General features: G+C 44.0%; 1 protein-coding gene and 1 long non-coding RNA gene across 2 annotated transcripts in view; one reads left to right on the top strand and one right to left on the bottom strand.

Annotated features, from left to right (window-relative positions):
• SCFD2 (sec1 family domain containing 2) overlaps nt 1-16,324 on the bottom strand; it is a 316,169-nt gene that overhangs the window by 93,744 nt on the left and 206,101 nt on the right. The gene's annotated exons all lie outside the window — the stretch shown is intronic.
• LOC127048408 (uncharacterized) overlaps nt 1-16,324 on the top strand; it is a 71,462-nt gene that overhangs the window by 3,227 nt on the left and 51,911 nt on the right. The window contains exon 2 of the long non-coding RNA XR_007773654.1: nt 14,224-14,309. This is a non-coding gene — a long non-coding RNA (uncharacterized LOC127048408). The remainder of the gene's footprint in view (nt 1-14,223; nt 14,310-16,324) is intronic.

Below are 16,324 nucleotides of genomic sequence, written 5' to 3'. Positions count from 1 at the left end.
ATATAGTGCAGGAAGCTACTGCATGTCAGCCCCCTTGAAGCAGGACTTCCCGTGGTCTGTGTCTGCAGTGGGTTGCGGGTAGTGTCGCATGAGCTGTCTCCTGCAGCTGCTGAATGGCACCATGGAGGTTTACTGCCTGCCAGCTCAGCAGACCCAGGTTCAGGAGCTGTGGGGACTTATAGAACTGCATCTACCACATTAGCCCTAATCCTGCAGAAAGTTCCATTTCAGCAGACCCTCATGCCTACATGGAGTCCCAGCGAAGTCAATGGGGCTCCATAAGGTTCAGTGACTTGCAGGATCTAGGTTTCAGTTTGTAGAGCACATTGGGCCCCTCATCTCAATCAGGGCCTCTGGGTGCTATGTTAATATTAAATATGAAATGTCTAAGCACAGTGAAATGTGTGAAAGATAAATCAAATTTTCAAATGTGTCCAGTTTTAGTAGAGTTCGCTCTTACTGGTAAAACAGGGAAGGATGTAGACTTTTCAATCTATTGGGCTGGATTTTTGGCTCCCCATTTGCAGGGGAACTATCTGCCAGTGAAAACAGCTAAGGCAGCTCCACCACATCCTGCACTGGCTATCCCCTTCCTCCAGTGAATGGGAAAGAAGTCATCATGTCAGGGGTGTCTGTGGGTATGATGGGACTTAAGCTCCACTCAGCTGCAGTCAAGAATCTGGCCCACTCACTTTTTTCTTAAAGATCCCTTTCAATGTTACTTCTAACTGCAAATTACAAATGCTTCAGAGGTTTCTGTCTCTGTGACTTCTCCAGCCTCAAAGAGCTCTCATAGAGCAATACCAGCCGGAGTCATTGACACCCTCTTGGGTAGCAATCAGATAGTTCATGCACCAGTAAAGACTTAATCCCATCTGTGGCCAACAATTTGCATTCACAGTATTCTCCTTATAGCTAGACAGGCACTTCCTGAAAATAGATCTCTGTATTATCTATGCTTAAAATCATATATAAACTTCTCAAAGAATATCCTGGAAATATAACAAAACCGATGCCAGCCTGACCCTACTCATTAATATATGAGCATGTACGGATAGCATATGTTCATATAGAACTTGTAGACAATATGTGTACAATCAAATTAATCTTTGGACTGCTGACATTTGGAACATAATTTACTGCAACAGGTTTCCCAACGTATATACTGTGCTCTGCTCAGTGCTGTTACTACTACAGAAATACTAGCCTATAAAATAAAGTAGGCTGATAAGAGTTGAATGTTTCAACTTCTACTAAATCTAGGCTACGTCTTCACTACCCGCCATATCGGCGGGTAGCAATCGATTGCTCGGGGATCGATATATCGCGTCTCATCTAGACGCAATATATCAATCCCCGAACGTGCTTATATCAATTCCGGAACTCCACCAACCCCAACCGAGTTGCGGAGTCAACATGGGGAGCCGCGAACATCGATCCTGCACCATGAGGACGGTGAGTAATTCGATCTTAGATACTTCGACTTCAGCTAGCTGAAGTTGCGTATCTGAGATTGATTTTCCCCCGTAGTGTAGACCAGCCCCTAGTTTAACATTCTTGGATACTCAACAGACATGTGATTAAATTCTGTTGGGTAATGGTTGGGTCATTACACTAATTGAATCTATTTCCCCATGTTAAGTTCTCCTCACACCTTCTATGGGTCATCGCGATTATCACTTCAAAGGTGTTTTTTTCTCCTGCTGCTGATAGCTCATCTCAATTGATTGGCCTCTTGCAGTTGGTATGGGTACTTCCACCTTTTCATGTTCTCTGCATGAATAAATATCTTCTGTCTGTGTGTTCCATTCTAGGCATCCAAAGAAGTGAGCTGTAGCCCACGAAAGCTTATGCTGAAATAAATTTGTTAGTCTCTAAGGTGCCACAAGTACTCCTGTTCTTTTTGCGGATACAGACTAACGCAGCTGCTACTCTGAAACCTGTTGTGTAGCTGTAATTATTTGTGTTTACATTGCAAGTATGAACAATTATTTCAAACTTTTGCTAAGAAATGGCTCAGAATAACTTGGGCAGATGGAGGGGAAGGAGAGAGAAACTTGGTACCTTCTCCAGTCATTGATTTAATTTGGATTAATGAAGTAGATCTTTGGCGGCTGAGCCATAGCATCACTGCCCAGGTCTCTGCAGCTGGTTTCCCACCCCTGCTAATTATTACTTGAATGGGATGTGCAGTTCAAAGGTTAAAAGTTCAGTCTCAGAAGCTTCCCTATAATTTGTATTGTTCTGCCAACCAAATAGGAGTGTCACCACGCGGTTTGAGTTAAGATGAAATATTCTAGTCACACAAGACAGGCATGGGCCGTTGTCCATCTGAACCCAATCTTCACTGCCAGGAATTAGCATGTAATCTCTCTTCTATACATGGTCACCTCTAACATGTCTAATACTAGGCTGCCGCCAATTATTTTGAACCAGACCTCTCATTTTTGAGTAGGACTGGTTTCTAGGTGCTGTGCCCACATGTTAAATCAACATAAAAGCTATATATTAGTCTCATTTTTCCTGAAGTACTTATTTTAATTACATTATAAAGGCTTTCAACAGATATACCTGAAACAAAACATTTTCTAAAAAATGTTCAGGTGACCTCTGGTGACTGTAAGAAACAATCATTCATAACACCTGCAAAGTTAGGGCCAGGTTTCCTAGTGCTGGAGCACTAAATTCTATTTCTCTGCACCAGAATATGCCCCTGCACTACAGAGAAATCCAACCTAAGCCTTACTATTGCTGCTGTCTCCTTCAAGGATTCTGTCAGTTTCATTTTAGTTCTGTTTAGTTTGCAGTTGAGACAGAACATTACTGGGGAGCAGGTAAAAGTGCACTAGACATACTGGTTCAAATCCTGGGGTGATATAACTTAAATGCAGAAGGGAATGGAAGGGTGGGCTTGTAGCCTGAAAATCACCCAACATAGCAGAGTAAGATTAAATAGAAAGAGGCTATTTCATCTTACAGCTTCTGAGCTCCTCCTAATGCTAGCTTTCCCTGCTCCAACCCCAGTTCATCTTCACCCTTTTGTTCTCATGGTGTAATGGCCACTTACAGACACACTTCTTAGTGTGTAACTTACACTAGTCTTTACATAACCTCAGGATTTGGACCAATGTGTCTCGTGTGCTTTTACTGCTTCCTATGTTAGGACATTACATTTTTTAAAAGTCTGCCACACTTACAATATTGCCACAATGAGGAGATATTCAGATATTTCTCTGAAAAAATTCACGTTCAAATTCTGCTTAGTTACACTTCAACTAGGGTTGCCAGGTGTCCAGTTTTTGACCGGAATTGGCGAATGTGGCGAAAGTGGCAACATGTCCCTCAACTCCTTGACAGAGGGACGGCCAGGGAGGATCCACGTGCTGCTCCCACCACGAGCACAGGCTCCGCAGCTCTCATTGTCCAGGAACTGTGGCCTAGGAGCTGAGGGACATGTCACCACTTGCAGGGAGCCGCCTGAGTTGAGTGCTGCCTGGAGCCCACACTCCCTCCCTCACCCCACTCCCACCCCCTCTCCTGCACCCTTGCCCCAGCCTGAGCCCCCTTCCACACCCAAACTGCCTCCCAGAGCCTGCATACCCTCCTGAGACCCTGCCCCAGCCCTCAACCCTTTCTTACACCCAAACTCCCTACCAGAGCCTCCTGCACTCCAAACTCCTCATTCCTGGCCCGACCCCATAGCCTGCACCCCCAGATGGAGCCCTCACCCCCCCCACACCTCAACCCCCTTCCCCAGCCCAGATTCCCCCTCCTGCACCCTGAAGCCCTCATTTCTGGCCCCAGCCCAGAGCCTGTACCCCCTCCCACACTCCAACTCCTGGCCTAAGCCCGGCACCCCCTCCCATACTCTGAACCCCTTGGACCCAGCCCAGAGGCCCCTCCCATACCCCAACCCTCTCATCCCTGGCCCCACTACGGAGCCCACACCACCAGCCGATGCCCTGACCCCCTCCTGCACTCCAATCCCTAACCTAGTGAAAATAAACGAGTGAGCGTGGGGGAGAGTGAGCTACAGAGGGAGGGGGATGGAGTGAGAAGGGGCAGGGGACCTTAGGAAAGGGGTTGGGCAAGGGAGTTCAGTTTTGTCCACTTAGAATGTTGGCAACTCTAACTTCCACTGATTTCAGTGAGATTGCATATGGGTAATTGAGAGCAGATTGTGACCCTCAGAATGTAAGTACAGGACTCTCAAAGGAAGGGGGGACAACTGTACTGAGGTCCCCAAAACATGTGTAACATCTGTGTAAATAAAGTGAAATAAGAGGGATGGGGGCCCAGGGAACATGATGTACCAGGACGTCAAACTTCCCTCAACAGGGATGTGTATGTAACAAAACATGTGCATTACTGTACTAACTTCATGTGCATTCATGGATATTTTACGCTTGTGTTCCTAAGGATAATATACTTCCCCTGTGCTTCACAAGTTAATATATATCTCATGACCAATAAATCTTAATTGCCACCTCTACAAAAGTGAAAGGCCCGCTTACTCTTTATAATAAGTTAGAATTACTGCAGAACAATGGTGGGAGTTTGCAGTATTTCCCATTCGTTCAAATACAGAGCAGCACTTCCTTTAACATAAACTATATCAGCTGACAGAAAAATAAATATTTCTGGACTCTTCAGTATTTTTATTTTTGGGGAAGCAGTGTGGCTTAGTGGATTTGGACTCCCCAGAACCAGGCTCTGCTATGGCCTGCTGGGTGACTTTGGGCAAATCACGTCACTGACCCTGCCTCAGTTTTCCCATCCGCAAAATGAGGATAATGATACCTCCTTTATAAAGTGCTTTGAGAGCCACTGATGAAAACTGCTATATAAGATCTAGATATTTTTCAAAATATATTGATGATTTTTTACAATTACTGCACAAGCAGAGTTTGCATATTTTTTGCGAAATAAACTGCAGTTTTCCTTTAGCAAATGTTAAGGTCAGGCTAAGCACATGGTGCTAAATTTTCAACTTGTTTCAGTAATTATTTTAAAAATAGTGCCATATTGTGCCATGAATGTTTTGTTTCAACATACCCAAGTACAATATAGCATTTAACTTTAAAATATTTAAAACAAAAGGTAAATAATACTTTGTACTTCTTTCAAATCATATTTTAGTCCGTTGCGTGAAGTAAAATATGTTGGAGTAAAAAGTAGGGGACTTTTCTTTTCAAAACAATGCATCATTGCTTGAAGGTAGTGGTAAGAACGTGATTTTAACCTAAGCATTTGGTGCTGTTTCAGAAACACACAGCGCGCACACACGAAAGTTCAGTGCAAACTTGTGAAGGTAAATCTACAATGATTTGTTTTGAGGAAGACAGCTGAGTTATAAAGCTTAAAAGAATGCAAACGGACTCATATCATAGCTAAATTCATGCTCATGCACTGTATGGCACAACTCAGAACACATGCACAATTGATGTTTCTCATTTTGATGAAAATGAACATAAAACATTTTTGTATTGTAATATCTTGCTCTTTCAGTAAAATAACTCTCTTTCAATAGACTTCTTATTACGTGAAAACCGTAATCTCTCTCCTTTTACATAAATCAGCACAATCTTGTTTTGCTAAAATAAAATAAACATTGCCAGGAGATGAAATGGATAGCCTGTTCTTTTGCAAGGCCTCCAATCTTGGCTCTGTGAACACTTAGATAGGAACCAAGTGACACCTTTTGGATAATGGTGCCAAGTCAGCAGATGTAACGCATTACAGAACTGGGACAATTCTGTTTAAACAATTGAATGCCAGGATCCCAGAATACAAAATAAAGAGGGGTTAAAGGACAATGCATTAGAAAACATGAATGCTAAGACCACTAGAGATGCTGTTGAGTTTTTCATTTCAAAGCAATTTTGGTGGCTGTTGAAAACCCTCCTCACACTTAACTCTTTTGATACAAATATGAAAAGTGTTGTCTGCTGATCATTCCAAAGGATGTTGGGAGTCTGAATGGATTGCAGAAAAAGATAATGATGGACTAACGTGCTTCACAAAGAAAGTGAAGCAGAAAAGACTAACTTTAAATGATAATATTTAATCACTGTGTGCAATGCAGTGAGCATTTCCAACTCCTATGGATTTCAATGGCAAATGAGGATGCTCAGAGGCAAGATCAGATCCCACAGGAGGGTTAGATTTATTTCACTGTTTGTTGAGGCGCCTCAGGCATTAAAAGATGGCCTCTCTCTGCTTTAACACCCCAATCAGTCCAATAGGGATAAATTAAGCTTTTCAAATATCTTATTGCTCCGATTTAATTTAATCTCACATCTTCTCTTTCCAGTAACTCATCTGAATGGGATTAGTACCTAACATCAAGCCAAGTTGCAATGCTCCATAATTTAGGCAGGAAATGGTCGAATGGTGTGTTTTCCCCTAAGAATAATGTAGTCAGAGCCACTTTCTTACCAAAGCTAGTTAAAATCTCCTGACTAGTGCTGGACAACATTTTCTGGCTGAAACTATTTTCTGTGAGACTTGCAGATATGGTGACACTGAAATGTCTTGGAAGCTCATGTGAGCTGTTTCACCAAATAATACTGGTAAAAAGAAAAACCTAAAATAATTTCAGAAAAAAACAAAGTGTTTCATTTCAACATTTTGTAAACAAAACATTTTGATGTTTTTGGGTCAAAATAATTTGGTTCAAAATTGTCTTTAATTTTATTAAAACAATAAAAAATGGTCTCCTGTTTTGATTTTGTGAAAGAGAAATGTTATGTTTGACCCCAAACAATTTTTTTTGACATTTCAATTCACTGAAAATCTAAAATAAAAATATGAAATAAATATTTCTGGTTTGACCTGAAATGAATTTTTTTTTTCCAGAATTGCCAGAAAACTAAAAAGTCATTATTGGCATAGCTTTAGTCCTGACAATGTACACGAAAATGCAAGCTTGAAGGTCCCCAGAGTGAAGCCATACTGCTGCTGGGTCCTAACCTGGCAGATTCCAATTAGTCTTCAATAACAATCATTTAGATTCTAACTACTGTAACGATTAGTAATACAACTTCTTACGGAGTTGAAATTAGTCATTTAAAAAAAGGTTTCGTTCCAAACATTATAAAGAGCTTGGCAACAGGAAATTTTTAGATGACAAGTTAATGTTTGAAATGTTCTCAAAGCAAAGCAATTTAAAACTACTCTAAAGCTGGTTTGAAACATAAACTCCTTCATCAGGCAGTGAGAATGAAAGCAGAGTCCGTGAAAATGCTCCAGCTGGTTCAGAATGCAGCAGTCTGCCTGATCCGGTGTTCTGCTCTTCCATGCGTTGGGCCTGGGCTATCTTCAAGACTTGCTTCTCCCTATGAGCTCAGGCATTACCATGAAAATGGTGGAACTGCACTCACCAGGAGCTAAGGAACTGGCTGTTCCTAGGGTGAAGCTCACATTGCAGGCTACCCGGCATTCTCAGCAGCTCCATAATGGCTGTAGGACTCTAAGGATACGTCCACACTACAGGATAATTTCGATTTAACATAAACCAGTTTTATAAAACAGATAGTATAAAGTCGATTGCGCGCGGCCACACTAGGTACATTAATTCGGCGGTGTGCGTCCATGGTCCGAGGCTAGTGTCGATTTCTGGAGCATTGCACTGTGGGTAGCTATCCCGTAGCTATCCCATAGTTCCCGCAGTCTCCCCCGCCCCTTGGAATTCTGGAATTCTGGGTTGAGAGCCCAGTGCCTAATGGGCAAAAATCATTGTCGCAGGTGGTTCTGGGTACAGCCTCACCCCTCCCTAAGTGAAAGCAGCAGACAAATGTTTCGCGCCTTTTTTCCTGGGTGAACTGTGCAGACACCATAGCACTGCAAGCATGGACCCCGCTCAGATCAACACCGCGATCGTAAACATTGTAAACACCTCACGCATTCTCGTGCAGTCTACGGTGAACCATGAACTGCAAAGCCAGGCGAGAAGGCGGTGGCGGCGGCTACGGCAGTGCAGCGACTAGAATGATGAGGACATGGAAACTGAATTCTCCTTAACCGTGGGCCCCTGCGCTTTGGAGCTCCTGCTGGTAATGGGGCAGGTTCTACCCATTGAACGCCGATTTTGGGCCCGGGAAACAAGCACAGACTGGTGGGACCGCATAGTTTTGCAGGTGTGGGACAATTCGCAGTGGCTGCGAAACTTTCGCATGCGTAAGGGCACTTTCATGGAACTTTGTGACTTGCTTTCCCCTGCCCTGAAACGCCGTAATACCAAGATCAGAGCAGCCCTCACAGTGGAGAAGCGAGTGGCAATAGCCCTGTGGAAGCTTGCAACGCCAGACAGCTACCGGTCAGTCGGGAATCAATTTGGAGTGGGAAAATCTACTGTGGGGGCTGCTGTGATGCAAGTAGCCAAAGCAATCACTAAGCTGCTGCTACAAAAGGTTGTGACTCTAGGAAACGTGCAGGCCATAGTGGATGGCTTTGCTGCAATGGGATTCCCTAACTGTGGGTGGGCGATAGATGGAACCCGTATCCCTATCTTGGCACCGGCGCACCAGGCCACCCATTACGTAAACTGCAAGGGGTACTTTTCAATGGTGCTGCAAGCAATGGGGGATCACAAGGGACGTTTCACCAACATCCACGTGGGATGGCCAGGAAGGGTTCATGACGCTCGCGTCTTCAGAAGCACTGCTCTGTTTAAAATGCTGCAGCAAGGAATTTACTTCCCAGACCAGAAAATAACTGTTGGGAATGTTGAAATGCCTGTAGTTATCCTGGGGGACCCAGCCTACCCCTCGATGCCATGGCTCATGAAGCCATACACAGGCAGCCTGGACAGTGGTCAGGAGCTGTTCAACTACAGGCTGAGCAAGTGCAGAATGGTCGTAGAATGTGCATTTGGCCGTTTAAAGGCGCGCTGGCGCACATTACTGACTCGCTCAGACCTCAGCCAAACCAATCTCCCCTTTGTTATTGCTGCTTGCTGTGTGCTCCACAATCTCTGTGAGAGTAAGGGGGAGACCTTTATGGCAGGGTGGGAGGCTGAGGCAAATCACCTGGCCACTGATTACGCGCAGCCAGACACCAGGGCGATTAGAAGAGAACACCAGGAAGCGGTGCGCATCAGAGAAGCTTTGAAAATGAGTTTCACCACGGGCCAGGGTACGGTGTGACTGCTGTGTTTGTTTCCCCTTGATGAACCCCACCCCCTTGATTGACTCATTCCCTGTAAGCCACCCACCCTCCCCCTTCGATTACAGCTTGCTTAAGGAAATAAAGTCACTATCATTTAAAAATCATGTATTCTTTATTAAAAAGCTCATTATAAATAGAGGGAGAGAACTGACAAGGTAGCCCGGGTGCGGTTTGGGAGGAGGATAGGAAAGAAGGAAAAGACCACTAAAATCATTTCAATGTAATGACAGCCTTTTGGTTGGGCTGTCCACGGGGGTGGAGTGGGTGGGTGCACAAAGCCTTCCCCCACGTGTTCTTACACGTCTGGGTGAGGAAGATATGGAACATGGTGAGTACTGAGGGTGGTGACACAGGAGCTGCAGCGGCACTCTGTGACCTCGCTGCTCTTCCTGAAGCTCCACCAGAGGTCGGAGGATATCAGTTTGATCACGCAGCAGCCCCAGCGTTTCATTCCGCCACTGCTGATCTTCCTGCCGCCACCTCTCATCTCGAGCGTCTCTCCTGTCCTCACGTTCACTGGCATCTTTCCTGTAATTTGATACCACGTCCTTCCACTGATTCAGATGAGCTCTTTCATTGCGCCTTACTTCCATGATTTCCGAGAACATTTCGTCTCACGTCCTCTTCTTCCTCTGCCTTATCTGAGCTAGCCTTCGGGATGGAGTAGGGAGGCTTGAAAAATGTGCAGCTGCATGAGGGAGGGAAAAAAGGGAGAGAAGTATTTAAAAAGATACATTTTACAGAACAATGGTTATACTCTTTCACAGTGAACAACACTATTGACCTTACACAGCACATGTGATTTCACTACAAGGTCGCATTTTGCATCTTAATTTTGAGTGCCTGGGCTCTGGTGTTACAGATCTCACAGATGCAGGTCCGGGCATCAGAATTCAGCTTGCATGCGGCCATGGTAAGCCATTGTCTTTCAGCTTCAGCAGCCTTCACTTCCATTCACAGAAGCCACCCTCACCCCCCTCCAATTCTCTAGGATGATCGCTTTACCCCCTCCCCCCACCGCATAGATTCATAGATTATCAGGGTTGGAAGGGACCTCAGGAGATCTAGTCCAACCCCCTGCTCAAAGCAGGACCAATCCCCAAAAGGCCTCCCTAGGGACTGAACTCACAACCCTGGGTTTAGCAGGCCAATGCATGGCTGGTATCATGGAAGATCACTGCTAATCATCCCCCTTCCTCCCCACCGCGTGGCTAGTAGCTGGGAAGATTCCTGCTAGCCAAACGGGAGAAAGTTCAGCGCTATCCTTCCTCCCCTCCCCCTGCTTGGCTACATGCAAGGAAGGATTTCTTGTAAGCAACAGGCAAACACTCCTGTAGGAAAAAAGCCATCTCTGTCCCCTTAATTAAATTCCTGAATTTCAACCAGGTTACCATGAACGATATCACACGGCTGAGGATGACAGAGCGAGGTAAAGAACGGATGTTTCATGAATGCCAGCAATAACCGGGACCATACGCAGCTATGCTTTGTCATGCAATGATACCCGATTACTTGCTACATGCATGGCGTGGTAAAGTGTCCTACCATGGTGAACGGAAAAAGGCTGCCCTGCCCAGAAACCTTCTGCAAAGGCTTTTGGAGTACCTCCAGGAGTGCTTCATGGAGATGTCCCTGGAGGATTTCCGCTCCATCCCCAGACATGTTAACAAACTTTTCCAGTAACTTTACTGCCCGCGAATGCATCCAAAGCCCTCAGGGCAAATCAATCATTAAAAAACGCTTGCTTTTAAACCATGTTTTATATTTACAAAGGTACACTCACCAGAGGTCGCTTCCATGGCTTCACTGTCTGGGCTAAGTGGGTTGGGAGGGCTGGGACGGTAATTCCGTCTGGGTCAGAAAAAGATCCTGGCTGTTGGGGCTGACGGAGTGCTGTGTGCTTTCTGCAAGCTCGTCCTCCTCTTCCTCCTCCTCACCTTCTCCGTCCGCATAATCCTCAAGCATGGTTGAGATTACAACCCCCCACCACAGAATCCAAGGACAGGGGTGGGGTAGTGGTGGCGCAGCCCCCTAAAATTGCATGCAGCTCAGCGTAGAAGCGGCATGTTTTCAGCCCTGCCCTAGACATTCTGTTTGCCTCTTTGGTTTTCTGGTAGGCTTGTCTGAGCTCCTTCACTTTCACTCTGCACTGCACTGAGTCCCTGGTGTGGCCTCTCTCCTTCATGGTCTTGGAAATTTTTTCAAAAGTTTTTTCATTTCGTCTTTTTGAACGGAGTTCTGTTAGCACTGAATTCTCTCCTCATATAGCAATCAGATCCAGTACCTCCCGTGTGGTCCATGCTGGAGCTCTTTTTCTATTCTCAGGAGACTGCATTGTTACCTGTGCTGATGAGCTCTGCGAGGTCACCTGTGCTGATCAGAGCTCCATGCTGGCCAAACAGGAAATGAAATTCAAAAGTTCGCGGGGTTTTTCCTGTATACCTGGCCAGTGCATCCGAGTTCAGATAGCTGTCCAGAGTGGCCAGTGGTGCACTGTGGGATATGGCCCGGAGGCCAATACCATCGTTTTGCGGCCATACTAACCCTAATCCGATATAATAATACCGATTTTAGCGCTACTCCTCTCGTTGAGGAGGAGTACAGAAACCGATTTAAAGAGCCCTTTAAATCGATTTAAAGGGCATCATAGTATGGACGGGTGTAGCGTTAAATCGGTTTAATGCTGCTAAAATCAGTATAAACACGTAGTATAGACCAGGCCTAAGTGTGATAATCACCAGAGATCTTCCCTCAGTCAGGATGAAATGCAAAACCCATCTTTTCAACCTAGGTATCTTCCCAAATCAAAACTAAGACACCATAAAGAATATAAATCTTACTCGCTGAAATCCTAATATTTGAAATATGTTTTGTTGCTTGTTTACTTTATATAATTTCTATCAGGCAATCAGATATAACAGTATAAATGCTCACAAAGAGAGACATACATTGCTGCCTACTTTGTACATGTAAAAAAAACAAGTGGAGCAATGGAAACCTTCTGTTTTCAGGGCTCACCAGAAATAAACCAATCCTAATGGCAATATTCCCAAATCCCCATGAACCCCCCAGTTTTTCAGTTTACTGGACATTTCTGGTGCTGCTGTAAAGAACCTAAGTTTTGAAGTTAGACATTTCAACAACAACAAAAAACACTTATCCTCATTCTTATTAACCAAATATTTAGATGAGTTGATGTACCCCCTGGAAGACCTCTGTGTACCCCTTGTTGAGAACCACTGAAGTAGGTATTTGCCTAGTTTTACAACAGGCTACATAAAATGCACTACATAAAATTTTAGTCAGTACAAACTAAAATTTCATACAATGACTTGTTTATACTGCTCTATATACTGAAATGTATGTACAATATTTATATTCCAATTGATTTCTTTTATAATTATATGGTAACAATGAGAAAGTAAGCAATTTTTCAATAACAATGTGCTGTGATACCGTTATATTTTTCTGTCTGATTTTGAAAGCAAATATTTTACGTGAGGTGACAAATCAGACTCCTGAAAGGGGCACAGTAGTCTGGAAAAGTTGAGAGCCACTGCTCTAAGCAACACAAGTGACTAAAATTGAGAAGCTATCAGTCTAATAGATACTGTGTAGCAATATGGAACATATTAAAGGGCCTAAAATAATGACTTCAATTATTAACTGGAGATAAGGTTGCCAGCCTGTTATGCTCTATCAGAAACACCCCGTCCTAATCACTGGTGTTGATCCTGTTGGGGAATATTAAATATGTTCCACTGATTCAGTGTTGCAGGTGCCTCAACACCCAACCAGTATATAAGGGAGGCAGGAGAAGTTCTCCTGAGAGAAAGGATATAATGTGTGGACTGAGAAATCCTGAGAAGAAGATCTGAGCTAAGCTTTATGTTAGCTTGTTGTTAATGTAGGTATCAGTAAAACCAAAACTAGGAATGGGCGAGTTTGGACTCTACATATTATGTGGACTGTGTTTGAGAGCAGTTTGGGAATGGCTCTAGTTCACACGTGGTGGAATTTTTTAAGATCACTCTGCAAAGGAAGTATCAGAACGGCAAGTGGTAGAGATCTGAGGCAGGCCCAACATCAGCAGCAGATCTTGAAGGAAGGAACAGCAGCTTGACAAGAACAGCAGACACAGCTACCAGAGCAGATGTTCCCGAGCTTGTTAGTCCAGGGATACCACCTAGACTAGTAGTAGGAGAGTGTCTATGGGTATGCTTACATCACACACTACTCTTCGTTTGTGGTGTAGACCTACCGTAAGCAGGGACTAGATGATGACCCTGAGTCCTTCCTTGTCACCTTTCAGTGGACAGCCAATGCCACTTAGTGGCAAGAAAAGCCTTCGGCCATTTATTTATCTTCCTTTCACTAACAGGAGAGGCCCAAGCAGCACATGGGGCTGTGGGTAGGGACACTGCCACCAATCACAAGGCCATCAAAGCTGCCATTTTGGACTGGTTGGGAATCTTAAGAGAAAAGTACTGGCAGCAGTTATAGAAGTGTCCATTCCCCCTTAGGCCTATGATTGAACATTTCTGCCCATCGGCTGACTGAATGGACATCTCTGGCTCAAGTCTGAATCTCAGACAGTGAGAGAACGGAGCTATTTAGTTATCCGAGATCTGTTTCTAGAAAGTCTGACTAGGAGTGCAGACATGGTACATCAGTACCAGCTGTCTATGCCAGCAGATGTTGCGTGACACACAGAAGGCTACATGCACATGGAGATACTGCAATGTCTGGGCACTAGCTATGGCCATGAAGGACTGAGAAACCAGCAGAGAGAAAACAAAGGGATTCAGGGACTCCAACAGGAGCCAAAAAGGATGTTCACCCAATCTTTGAGCTGCAGTCAGAAACTCCTATGGGTGAGTTAAAAAGTCAAACCCCAGGGAAGAAAAGTTTAGCTCTCCCTGGTGTGTGGACTGTTTGAGAGCAGATTGGGATGGCACCTGGTCACACATATCTGGGAGTGAGTGGAAAACCTGGATGGAAGAAAGGTAATACAATGATACCAACAGCTCTTGTTTTTGTCATTTATATCACAAGGCCTGGTCTTCTGCAGCTATGAAATGTGATGCTTACTCGGATGCTTCGCTAACGGCACCCTAGGGACCAATCCTGCTTCCAAAAAAGTAAGAAGAAAAAATTTCCATTGAATTAAACTAGGCACCTGCTCCTGTTCCCATTTATCATATACTACAAGTATTTTAAATTGTTTGAAGTGGATGAATGGTAGTTTTCTCTCCAACTTCGGCTTGTTTTCTGTTTTATCATTGCAAGGGAATTTTCATGCAAGTTACTGTGTAAAATAGAAATTTGCCAATGGGGAGAATTTTTCATTTCCCCTCTTAAAAGACCATAAAAAACGGCCTCTTTACTATGTGGACTTATTTTTTTTTTAGACTTACGTAATTCACACTTCCCTCTGGCTGCATTGTGACACAAAGTAACCAATGGTTGTCTTTGATTTATAATATATTTTAGACTTTGGAAACGGAGGTACTTACAATCTTGAATACTATACATTCTAAACAATGGTTACGCAGACACTATTGTTTTATATTGGCATGTTTGTAACAAGCTGGGAGCTAAATTCCCTGGTGGAGGGGATGATCTAACTGAAGCAAAATTAAATTAGAGCAAGAAGTGCTGGGAATGTTTGCTTGTGTCTGTGTCAAGAACTGTTGCAATCAGATCTCACATTTCATGGATATGGTTGATGCCAGATCAGTTTACACAGGGGATGTCCAAGACACCTAATAAAATAGTATTTTCAAATTAAAGTCTTTTATTTGATTGCTCTGAAGAGTTTTTGTGGAGTTCTTATAGGAGAGACTTTCTGGAAAATATGAAACCACACAATCTCTTATTTAAAATAAATCTATAGCTATACTCTGAAAATATTGTACTTCTTAATGGAAAAATACACCTCTACTCTGCTATAACGCAACCCGACATAACACGAGTTCGCGTATAGCGCAGCAGCAGCGGGGGCTCCAGTGGCGCTTTAAAGGGTCTCGGGCTCCAGCTGCTGTGGGGAACCCCGGGCTCTTTAAATCACTGCCGGAGCCCTGCCGCCACTACCCCAGGGTTGCGGCAACGGGGCTTGGTGGTGATTTAAAGGGCCCAGGCTCCCCGCAGTGGCCGGAGCCATTTAAATCACCGCCGGAGCCTGCCGTCACTACCCTGGGGCTGTGGCAGCGGGGCTCCGCTGGCAATTTAAAGGGCCGGGGGCTCCCTGCGGCCGGAGCCCCGGGCTCTTTAAATCACCGTTGCAGCCCTGCCACTGCTACTCCGATATAACAGTGTTTCACCTATAAAGCGGTAGGGATTTTTGGCTCCCCTCAACCGTGTTATATCAGGGTAGAGGTGTATGCACTGCCTGTTACTGCACTCATCACATCCCACACTGTTCATGAGGATCTTCCAGATATTATATACAAAGATTTTTTAAAAATATCTGTACAGTAAGAGTACCTGAAAAAAAATGTTGGGATGTTTATCTATTATGTACATCTGCAGTAAATTTAATGGCCAAGATAGTTGGCTTCTAAGTCCTTATTTAGGCACCTAAATAAACAGCAGACATTTATGGGTGCTTGAAACTTTTGGAAATTAGGTTACTCAGTTCTAATCTTTCGCCTACATTTTAAAAGAGAGACTTCCCTCTCCAACCCCGACTGTATTAAAAATCGCTGTTCCTGCTTGAGAACTGTTGTGCTATGGGTTTTTTTTGTAAAAGACAAAGGTAACAGACAAGTTATTAACTTGGGGAAAGAAAGCAGATTTACTGTAGGAATAAGAGTTACGGTTACCCTTCAAAGAAATCCAAACATGTTAAGGCACAAAATGCACAGTTAAGATATTTTAGTGTTTGTGATCACAGATTAGTTTAAACTCTTTTGTAAAGATTTTTTGCCCCCTCCTCCCTCACCTCTCACTGTGTCACTACCAGGCAGAGTTAAGGTTGTCTGAGTGCCTCAGCTGTGCATCTTACCTTAATATGTCTGGACTTCTTTAAAGCAAATTTAATTCTGAATTTCTTGAGTTTATAATGCTTGATTTTGAGATAATTACACCATTCATGTAATATTTCTTCTTCTTAAATTACTGATATGAACACTCAACCTCAAGAGGATTTCACCAT

Source organism: Gopherus flavomarginatus, chromosome 3 (genome assembly GCF_025201925.1).
Source record: "Gopherus flavomarginatus isolate rGopFla2 chromosome 3, rGopFla2.mat.asm, whole genome shotgun sequence".
NCBI lineage: Eukaryota > Metazoa > Chordata > Testudines > Testudinidae > Gopherus > Gopherus flavomarginatus.
This window is presented reverse-complemented; position numbering and strand designations above follow the sequence as displayed.